We start from the raw sequence: 11,466 nt of genomic DNA on the forward strand, positions 1-11,466 counted from the left end.
GAACTCCACCGTGATACGGGAGACATTGCTAACGGTCACTCTGCACAGGTGCCAATACCACCTCGTGACGGGAAACATTGCTTTAAACCGAACGGCATCTCTGCGCGTGAACTTGCAACTTGCACCCCAACTTGTTACATCTGGTCGAACGGGTGCGCACGACGGGACACATTGCACGGTTCAGCGATCTCTCTGCACTAGTGGAAGAACTCCACCGTGATACGGGAGACTTTGCTACAGCGGCTTCTCTGCACTACTGGGCTACCACCTTGTGACGGGAGACATTGCTAGCGGTCACTCTGCACTAGTGGTAGAACACCACCGTGATACGGGAGACATTGCTAACGGTCACTCTGCACAGGTGCCAATACCACCTTGTGACGGGAAACATTGCTAGAAACCGATCGGCATCTCTGCGCGATTACTTGAACACACCCCCAACTTAGTCAACTGTTAAACTTTTTCGTAATCACGGCGGGACACATTGCTCGAGCTCTAACGGACCTCTGCACGCATGAAACATGGTGGCGGGAATCATTGCTAGAACCGAACGGCGCCTCTGCGCGATGTACAAGCTCAACAGGAACCTCGTATCGGCTGCCGAGCCGGAGCTCGAACAACTTGGACTATCACCTCTAATTATATCAACTCACACCTCCCCCGAGGGTTCCGCAGAATTGCTTCTGGGTCCCCTTATCGTTAATTGCGATTCGTGTTTGCATTACACTACATTGAGCTATTCCAACTTGTTTATCCGCATGGCGAACATTTGCTGCATAGAACATTTAAGTTCCACTTTGCTCTCCCCTACGTGGGTCTGAGCTTCGCTCTCAGGGAAAGTTATGCCACATTTGGTAAGGGAAACCCGGTTTCATCACGCTATTTTACCTGCACCATGACCCCAGACACATTTGTTCAATGGATTAGATCCAAGGAACGCCGACAAACCATGCACCACTACCCTTAATAGCTCATCGAGCTTAGCGTGAATCCTTCGAGTTTCCCTAAAAAGTTCGATTGGTCTTGCAGTGTTTAAAGACAACGCGGCTTAGTTTCAAGCATGCATTTAATATACGCTTACGAAAACCTCTTAAACTGTTACGACTTTTATGCTTGAAACCATCACGACGAAGTCTTAGGGTCCGTAGACCCGTGATGTACCGCTCCAGGGAGCTTTTTGAAAGGTTGGGTAGGTCCTTTCAGGGTCCGTAGACCCTCTACGCTGCCAGTTCTCAGCGTAAGAGTACAGCAAACTAGCCAGCTACTGTCTCTTCATGGGTCCGAAGACCCAAAAATATATTTGCTACTGACCACCTTAAGCAATGCTGGGGTGTCTGTAATTTTCGAGATTTTGTCCCCGGGACACCTAGTCCGGGGCATAAGCCGTGTACTACAAGGCCTAATTTTACTCTAATATACGCATATCAACTCGAATTCATAGGTTAAGATCATCGGCAGACACCACCAGACACCACTTTTGCTTCATAAGTTCGGACTATGGTCATACGACGAACTAAATCGGGGAGGGGACGTATGACCCAAATGGGGGCCGAAATGACCCACCGACACCTCAAACCATGCTCCTACGACAAAATAGAGGTAAAAACTACGATTTGGTGAAATTTTCATTTTTGACCTCGGAGCAAGGTACCCTCCCTATAGTAGGCAATGAACAAATGATCATGTTCCCAGGAGGGCAAAAGTTGGGAACTCGAGAGGAAAGCGCTAATGGCGCGCCTTACCTAGGGGCCCGTAGAGTAAAAAGGGTACCCCCAAAAAAGTTGTTGTTTGACGTTCTGGTTTCACTTTTCATCATCTAAAATGCGTTTTCTACACGTTTTCAGTGATTTTGGCGAAAAAAAATTTTTTGACTACTCGAGCTCTCCGGCCCGTTCGGTGACCATTTTTTGACAAAAGCTAGGGAGCTGCCCCTAGGTTTGGGGTGTCACAAAATTTTGAAAAGTGGTCAAAAAACCACTATCCGGAATCGGATGTAGAATCATTAGACGAACTTAAAATTGTTCTACGACCCATGTCTGCGACGTTTAGTTTTCGAGTTATGGCCCGCCGTAGGTCTGACGGAGAACTTTTGCTAAGCGCACTTTGATGTTTGTATGAAAAAGTACCCTATCTAGGGACGCGTAGAGCAAATTGGTACCCCCGGGCATGTTGTCGGTTGACTTTCTGGTTGCACTTTTCATCATCTAGGGTGTGTTTCTGACACGTTTTGAGGGTTTTTAGCGAAAAAAATTTTTTTGACTACTCGAGCTCTCCGGCCCGTTCGGTGCACTTTTTTGCAAAAAGCTAGGGAGCTGTCCCTAGGTTCGGGGTGTCACAAAATGATGAAAAGTGGTCAAAAAACCACTATCCAGAATCGGATAGAGAATGATTAGACGAGCTTAAAATTGTTCTACGACCCATGTCTGCGACGTTTAGTATTCGAGTTATGGCCCGCCGTAGGTCTGACCGAGCAATTTTTGTTCCGCGCACTTTGTGCACCGTGCACATTGATGTTTGTATGAAAAAGTACCCTACCTAGGGACGCGTAGAGCAAATTGGTACCCCCGGGCATGTTGTCGGTTGACTTTCTGGTTGCACTTTTCATCATCTAGGGTGTGTTTCTGACACGTTTTGAGGGTTTTTAGCGAAAAAAATTTTTTTGACTACTCGAGCTCTCCGGCCCGTTCGGTGCACTTTTTTGCAAAAAGCTAGGGAGCTGTCCCTAGGTTCGGGGTGTCACAAAATGATGAAAAGTGGTCAAAAAACCACTATCCAGAATCGGATAGAGAATGATTAGACGAGCTTAAAATTGTTCTACGACCCATGTCTGCGACGTCTAGTATTCGAGTTATGGCCCGCCGTAGGTCTGACCGAGCAATTTTTGTTCCGCGCACTTTGTGCACCGTGCACATTGATGTTTGTATGAAAAAGTACCCTACCTAGGGACGCGTAGAGCAAATTGGTACCCCCGGGCATGTTGTCGGTTGACTTTCTGGTTGCACTTTTCATCATCTAGGGTGTGTTTCTGACACGTTTTGAGGGTTTTTAGCGAAAAAAATTTTTTTGACTACTCGAGCTCTCCGGCCCGTTCGGTGCACTTTTTTGCAAAAAGCTAGGGAGCTGTCCCTAGGTTCGGGGTGTCACAAAATGATGAAAAGTGGTCAAAAAACCACTATCCAGAATCGGATAGAGAATGATTAGACGAGCTTAAAATTGTTCTACGACCCATGTCTGCGACGTTTAGTATTCGAGTTATGGCCCGCCGTAGGTCTGACCGAGCAATTTTTGTTCCGCGCACTTTGTGCACCGTGCACATTGATGTTTGTATGAAAAAGTACCCTACCTAGGGACGCGTAGAGCAAATTGGTACCCCCGGGCATGTTGTCGGTTGACTTTCTGGTTGCACTTTTCATCATCTAGGGTGTGTTTCTGACACGTTTTGAGGGTTTTTAGCGAAAAAAATTTTTTTGACTACTCGAGCTCTCCGGCCCGTTCGGTGCACTTTTTTGCAAAAAGCTAGGGAGCTGTCCCTAGGTTCGGGGTGTCACAAAATGATGAAAAGTGGTCAAAAAACCACTATCCAGAATCGGATAGAGAATGATTAGACGAGCTTAAAATTGTTCTACGACCCATGTCTGCGACGTTTAGTATTCGAGTTATGGCCCGCCGTAGGTCTGACCGAGCAATTTTTGTTCCGCGCACTTTGTGCACCGTGCACATTGATGTTTGTATGAAAAAGTACCCTACCTAGGGACGCGTAGAGCAAATTGGTACCCCGGGCATGTTGTCGGTTGACTTTCTGGTTGCACTTTTCATCATCTAGGGTGTGTTTCTGACACGTTTTGAGGGTTTTTAGCGAAAAAAATTTTTTTGACTACTCGAGCTCTCCGGCCCGTTCGGTGCACTTTTTTGCAAAAAGCTAGGGAGCTGTCCCTAGGTTCGGGGTGTCACAAAATGATGAAAAGTGGTCAAAAAACCACTATCCAGAATCGGATAGAGAATGATTAGACGAGCTTAAAATTGTTCTACGACCCATGTCTGCGACGTTTAGTATTCGAGTTATGGCCCGCCGTAGGTCTGACCGAGCAATTTTTGTTCCGCGCACTTTGTGCACCGTGCACATTGATGTTTGTATGAAAAAGTACCCTACCTAGGGACGCGTAGAGCAAATTGGTACCCCCGGGCATGTTGTCGGTTGACTTTCTGGTTGCACTTTTCATCATCTAGGGTGTGTTTCTGACACGTTTTGAGGGTTTTTAGCGAAAAAAATTTTTTTGACTACTCGAGCTCTCCGGCCCGTTCGGTGCACTTTTTTGCAAAAAGCTAGGGAGCTGTCCCTAGGTTCGGGGTGTCACAAAATGATGAAAAGTGGTCAAAAAACCACTATCCAGAATCGGATAGAGAATGATTAGACGAGCTTAAAATTGTTCTACGACCCATGTCTGCGACGTTTAGTATTCGAGTTATGGCCCGCCGTAGGTCTGACCGAGCAATTTTTGTTCCGCGCACTTTGTGCACCGTGCACATTGATGTTTGTATGAAAAAGTACCCTACCTAGGGACGCGTAGAGCAAATTGGTACCCCCGGGCATGTTGTCGGTTGACTTTCTGGTTGCACTTTTCATCATCTAGGGTGTGTTTCTGACACGTTTTGAGGGTTTTTAGCGAAAAAAATTTTTTTGACTACTCGAGCTCTCCGGCCCGTTCGGTGCACTTTTTTGCAAAAAGCTAGGGAGCTGTCCCTAGGTTCGGGGTGTCACAAAATGATGAAAAGTGGTCAAAAAACCACTATCCAGAATCGGATAGAGAATGATTAGACGAGCTTAAAATTGTTCTACGACCCATGTCTGCGACGTTTAGTATTCGAGTTATGGCCCGCCGTAGGTCTGACCGAGCAATTTTTGTTCCGCGCACTTTGTGCACCGTGCACATTGATGTTTGTATGAAAAAGTACCCTACCTAGGGACGCGTAGAGCAAATTGGTACCCCCGGGCATGTTGTCGGTTGACTTTCTGGTTGCACTTTTCATCATCTAGGGTGTGTTTCTGACACGTTTTGAGGGTTTTTAGCGAAAAAAATTTTTTTGACTACTCGAGCTCTCCGGCCCGTTCGGTGCACTTTTTTGCAAAAAGCTAGGGAGCTGTCCCTAGGTTCGGGGTGTCACAAAATGATGAAAAGTGGTCAAAAAACCACTATCCAGAATCGGATAGAGAATGATTAGACGAGCTTAAAATTGTTCTACGACCCATGTCTGCGACGTTTAGTATTCGAGTTATGGCCCGCCGTAGGTCTGACCGAGCAATGTTTGTTCCGCGCACTTTGTGCACCGTGCACATTGATGTTTGTATGAAAAAGTACCCTACCTAGGGACGCGTAGAGCAAATTGGTACCCCCGGGCATGTTGTCGGTTGACTTTCTGGTTGCACTTTTCATCATCTAGGGTGTGTTTCTGACACGTTTTGAGGGTTTTTAGCGAAAAAAATTTTTTTGACTACTCGAGCTCTCCGGCCCGTTCGGTGCACTTTTTTGCAAAAAGCTAGGGAGCTGTCCCTAGGTTCGGGGTGTCACAAAATGATGAAAAGTGGTCAAAAAACCACTATCCAGAATCGGATAGAGAATGATTAGACGAGCTTAAAATTGTTCTACGACCCATGTCTGCGACGTTTAGTATTCGAGTTATGGCCCGCCGTAGGTCTGACCGAGCAATTTTTGTTCCGCGCACTTTGTGCACCGTGCACATTGATGTTTGTATGAAAAAGTACCCTACCTAGGGACGCGTAGAGCAAATTGGTACCCCCGGGCATGTTGTCGGTTGACTTTCTGGTTGCACTTTTCATCATCTAGGGTGTGTTTCTGACACGTTTTGAGGGTTTTTAGCGAAAAAAATTTTTTTGACTACTCGAGCTCTCCGGCCCGTTCGGTGCACTTTTTTGCAAAAAGCTAGGGAGCTGTCCCTAGGTTCGGGGTGTCACAAAATGATGAAAAGTGGTCAAAAAACCACTATCCAGAATCGGATAGAGAATGATTAGACGAGCTTAAAATTGTTCTACGACCCATGTCTGCGACGTTTAGTATTCGAGTTATGGCCCGCCGTAGGTCTGACCGAGCAATTTTTGTTCCGCGCACTTTGTGCACCGTGCACATTGATGTTTGTATGAAAAAGTACCCTACCTAGGGACGCGTAGAGCAAATTGGTACCCCCGGGCATGTTGTCGGTTGACTTTCTGGTTGCACTTTTCATCATCTAGGGTGTGTTTCTGACACGTTTTGAGGGTTTTTAGCGAAAAAAATTTTTTTGACTACTCGAGCTCTCCGGCCCGTTCGGTGCACTTTTTTGCAAAAAGCTAGGGAGCTGTCCCTAGGTTCGGGGTGTCACAAAATGATGAAAAGTGGTCAAAAAACCACTATCCAGAATCGGATAGAGAATGATTAGACGAGCTTAAAATTGTTCTACGACCCATGTCTGCGACGTTTAGTATTCGAGTTATGGCCCGCCGTAGGTCTGACCGAGCAATTTTGTACTGAAATGTATGGCGGACATATTATTTCTCAAACAACATTGCCTTGTATCGTGTCCTACTTGGTCGGCACGGTAAGTATCGACTATAACAAGATTAAATGGATTGATTGATAACATTTTAAGCACATTTCCTAAGCCGTGCTCCAAAATTGTGTACCGATCAGGGAAAGTACACTACGTACGCGTTCATGGATGTCCATGTTGGTACAAGTTGCCGGTCAGGATAGCCGTGCACCAAAATTGTGTACCGATCAGGGAAAGTACAACACGGAGGGCGCAGCCCGAGCGTACGCGTTCATGGATGTCCATGTTGGTACACATGCACCAAAATTGTGTACCGATCAGGGAAAGTACACTACGTACGCGTTCATGGATGTCCATGTTGGTACAAGTTGCCGGTCAGGATAGCCGTGCACCAAAATTGTGTACCGATCAGGGAAAGTACAACACGGAGGGCGCAGCCCGAGCGTACGCGTTCATGGATGTCCATGTTGGTACACATGCACCAAAATTGTGTACCGATCAGGGAAAGTACACTACGTACGCGTTCATGGATGTCCATGTTGGTACAAGTTGCCGGTCAGGATAGCCGTGCACCAAAATTGTGTACCGATCAGGGAAAGTACAACACGGAGGGCGCAGCCCGAGCGTACGCGTTCATGGATGTCCATGTTGGTACACATGCACCAAATTGTGTACCGATCAGGGAAAGTACACTACGTACGCGTTCATGGATGTCCATGTTGGTACAAGTTGCCGGTCAGGATAGCCGTGCACCAAAATTGTGTACCGATCAGGGAAAGTACAACACGGAGGGCGCAGCCCGAGCGTACGCGTTCATGGATGTCCATGTTGGTACACATGCACCAAAATTGTGTACCGATCAGGGAAAGTACACTACGTACGCGTTCATGGATGTCCATGTTGGTACAAGTTGCCGGTCAGGATAGCCGTGCACCAAATTGTGTACCGATCAGGGAAAGTACAACACGGAGGGCGCAGCCCGAGCGTACGCGTTCATGGATGTCCATGTTGGTACACATGCACCAAAATTGTGTACCGATCAGGGAAAGTACACTACGTACGCGTTCATGGATGTCCATGTTGGTACAAGTTGCCGGTCAGGATAGCCGTGCACCAAAATTGTGTACCGATCAGGGAAAGTACAACACGGAGGGCGCAGCCCGAGCGTACGCGTTCATGGATGTCCATGTTGGTACACATGCACCAAAATTGTGTACCGATCAGGGAAAGTACACTACGTACGCGTTCATGGATGTCCATGTTGGTACAAGTTGCCGGTCAGGATAGCCGTGCACCAAAATTGTGTACCGATCAGGGAAAGTACAACACGGAGGGCGCAGCCCGAGCGTACGCGTTCATGGATGTCCATGTTGGTACACATGCACCAAAATTGTGTACCGATCAGGGAAAGTACACTACGTACGCGTTCATGGATGTCCATGTTGGTACAAGTTGCCGGTCAGGATAGCCGTGCACCAAAATTGTGTACCGATCAGGGAAAGTACAACACGGAGGGCGCAGCCCGAGCGTACGCGTTCATGGATGTCCATGTTGGTACACATGCACCAAATTGTGTACCGATCAGGGAAAGTACACTACGTACGCGTTCATGGATGTCCATGTTGGTACAAGTTGCCGGTCAGGATAGCCGTGCACCAAAATTGTGTACCGATCAGGGAAAGTACAACACGGAGGGCGCAGCCCGAGCGTACGCGTTCATGGATGTCCATGTTGGTACACATGCACCAAAATTGTGTACCGATCAGGGAAAGTACACTACGTACGCGTTCATGGATGTCCATGTTGGTACAAGTTGCCGGTCAGGATAGCCGTGCACCAAAATTGTGTACCGATCAGGGAAAGTACAACACGGAGGGCGCAGCCCGAGCGTACGCGTTCATGGATGTCCATGTTGGTACACATGCACCAAAATTGTGTACCGATCAGGGAAAGTACACTACGTACGCGTTCATGGATGTCCATGTTGGTACAAGTTGCCGGTCAGGATAGCCGTGCACCAAAATTGTGTACCGATCAGGGAAAGTACAACACGGAGGGCGCAGCCCGAGCGTACGCGTTCATGGATGTCCATGTTGGTACAATCTACATGTACGTACCTAGTTTTTGTGTCAAAAGTTGCAATAAAGTGCTTGTATGCTTAAAATGCTTATCTCACCGGTCACCTTTTGGCCTGCCCTTTTATAGACAGAAACCTAGAAAGATACTCGCGATTTTGTGTTTTTTCCATTCGCCCGGGACGACGAAATGAGCTCTGTGCACATCGTGCCGAAAACTGTCTTCTCCACCTTTGTTTTTGTCCGTCTGATCATAAAATCACCCTTATTTGTGTACCATTTGGAGTGCGCAGCCCAAACGTACGCGTTAATGTTAATGTTTGTATACACTACATGTATGTTCCTAGGATTTGGTAATTGAGTCAAACACACAATTCCCCGACCGTCGCGGACACCATTCTTGGACAGAAGTCCTAGTACGTAGAGTACTTTCCCTAGGTATGTGCCCGTTCGTGACTATCGTTGCGTGCATACGGACACGCTTGGGTATGTTTACCATACAAGGTTTACTAGGGAAACCAGGAAGGAATTCTAGGCACACGTTTTGTTCCATCCACAGTAACTTTCGTTCTCTTAAGGTAGCTATTTAACTTGTTTGCCATGATAAGTAACCTGCTTCCCCGACCGTCGCGGACACCATTCTTGGACAGAAGTCCTAGTACGTAGAGTACTTTCCCTAGGTATGTGCCCGTTCGTGACTATCGTTGCGTGCATACGGACACGCTTGGTATGTTTACCATACAAGGTTTACTAGGGAAACCTGCTTGCTCGACCATTGCCCTCCCGTCGCGGACACCATTCTTGGACAGAAGTCCTAGTACGTAGAGTACTTTCCCTAGGTATGTGCCCGTTCGTGACTATCGTTGCGTGCATACGGACACGCTTGGGTATGTTTACCATACAAGGTTTACTAGGGAAACCTGCTTGCTCGACCATTGCCCTCCCGTCGCGGACACCATTCTTGGACAGAAGTCCTAGTACGTAGAGTACTTTCCCTAGGTATGTGCCCGTTCGTGACTATCGTTGCGTGCATACGGACACGCTTGGGTATGTTTACCATACAAGGTTTACTAGGGAACCTGCTTGCTCGACCATTGCCCTCCCGTCGCGGACACCATTCTTGGACAGAAGTCCTAGTACGTAGAGTACTTTCCCTAGGTATGTGCCCGTTCGTGACTATCGTTGCGTGCATACGGACACGCTTGGGTATGTTTACCATACAAGGTTTACTAGGGAAACCTGCTTGCTCGACCATTGCCCTCCCGTCGCGGACACCATTCTTGGACAGAAGTCCTAGTACGTAGAGTACTTTCCCTAGGTATGTGCCCGTTCGTGACTATCGTTGCGTGCATACGGACACGCTTGGGTATGTTTACCATACAAGGTTTACTAGGGAAACCTTCTAGGCACACGTTTTGTTCCATCCACAGTACTTTCGTTCTCTTAAGGTAGCTATTTAACTTGTTTGCCATGATAAGTAACCTGCTTCCCCGACCGTCGCGGGACACCATTCTTGGACAGAAGTCCTAGTACGTAGAGTACTTTCCCTAGGTATGTGCCCGTTCGTGACTATCGTTGCGTGCATACGGACACGCTTGGGTATGTTTACCATACAAGGTTTACTAGGGAAACCTGCTTGCTCGACCATTGCCCTCCCGTCGCGGACACCATTCTTGGACAGAAGTCCTAGTACGTAGAGTACTTTCCCTAGGTATGTGCCCGTTCGTGACTATCGTTGCGTGCATACGGACACGCTTGGGTATGTTTACCATACAAGGTTTACTAGGGAAACCTGCTTGCTCGACCATTGCCCTCCCGTCGCGGACACCATTCTTGGACAGAAGTCCTAGTACGTAGAGTACTTTCCCTAGGTATGTGCCCGTTCGTGACTATCGTTGCGTGCATACGGACACGCTTGGGTATGTTTACCATACAAGGTTTACTAGGAAACCTGCTTGCTCGACCATTGCCCTCCCGTCGCGGACACCATTCTTGGACAGAAGTCCTAGTACGTAGAGTACTTTCCCTAGGTATGTGCCCGTTCGTGACTATCGTTGCGTGCATACGGACACGCTTGGGTATGTTTACCATACAAGGTTTACTAGGGAAACCTGCTTGCTCGACCATTGCCCTCCCGTCGCGGACACCATTCTTGGACAGAAGTCCTAGTACGTAGAGTACTTTCCCTAGGTATGTGCCCGTTCGTGACTATCGTTGCGTGCATACGGACACGCTTGGGTATGTTTACCATACAAGGTTTACTAGGAAACCTGCTTGCTCGACCATTGCCCTCCCGTCGCGGACACCATTCTTGGACAGAAGTCCTAGTACGTAGAGTACTTTCCCTAGGTATGTGCCCGTTCGTGACTATCGTTGCGTGCATACGGACACGCTTGGGTATGTTTACCATACAAGGTTTACTAGGGAACCTGCTTGCTCGACCATTGCCCTCCCGTCGCGGACACCATTCTTGGACAGAAGTCCTAGTACGTAGAGTACTTTCCCTAGGTATGTGCCCGTTCGTGACTATCGTTGCGTGCATACGGACACGCTTGGGTATGTTTACCATACAAGGTTTACTAGGGAAACCTGCTTGCTCGACCATTGCCCTCCCGTCGCGGACACCATTCTTGGACAGAAGTCCTAGTACGTAGAGTACTTTCCCTAGGTATGTGCCCGTTCGTGACTATCGTTGCGTGCATACGGACACGCTTGGGTATGTTTACCATACAAGGTTTACTAGGGAAACCTGCTTGCTCGACCATTGCCCTCCCGTCGCGGACACCATTCTTGGACAGAAGTCCTAGTACGTAGAGTACTTTCCCTAGGTATGTGCCCGTTCGTGACT

The sequence above is a fragment of the Anopheles merus genome, unplaced genomic scaffold (assembly GCF_017562075.2).
Source record: "Anopheles merus strain MAF unplaced genomic scaffold, AmerM5.1 LNR4000511, whole genome shotgun sequence".
In the NCBI taxonomy this organism is placed as follows: Eukaryota; Metazoa; Arthropoda; class Insecta; order Diptera; family Culicidae; genus Anopheles; species Anopheles merus.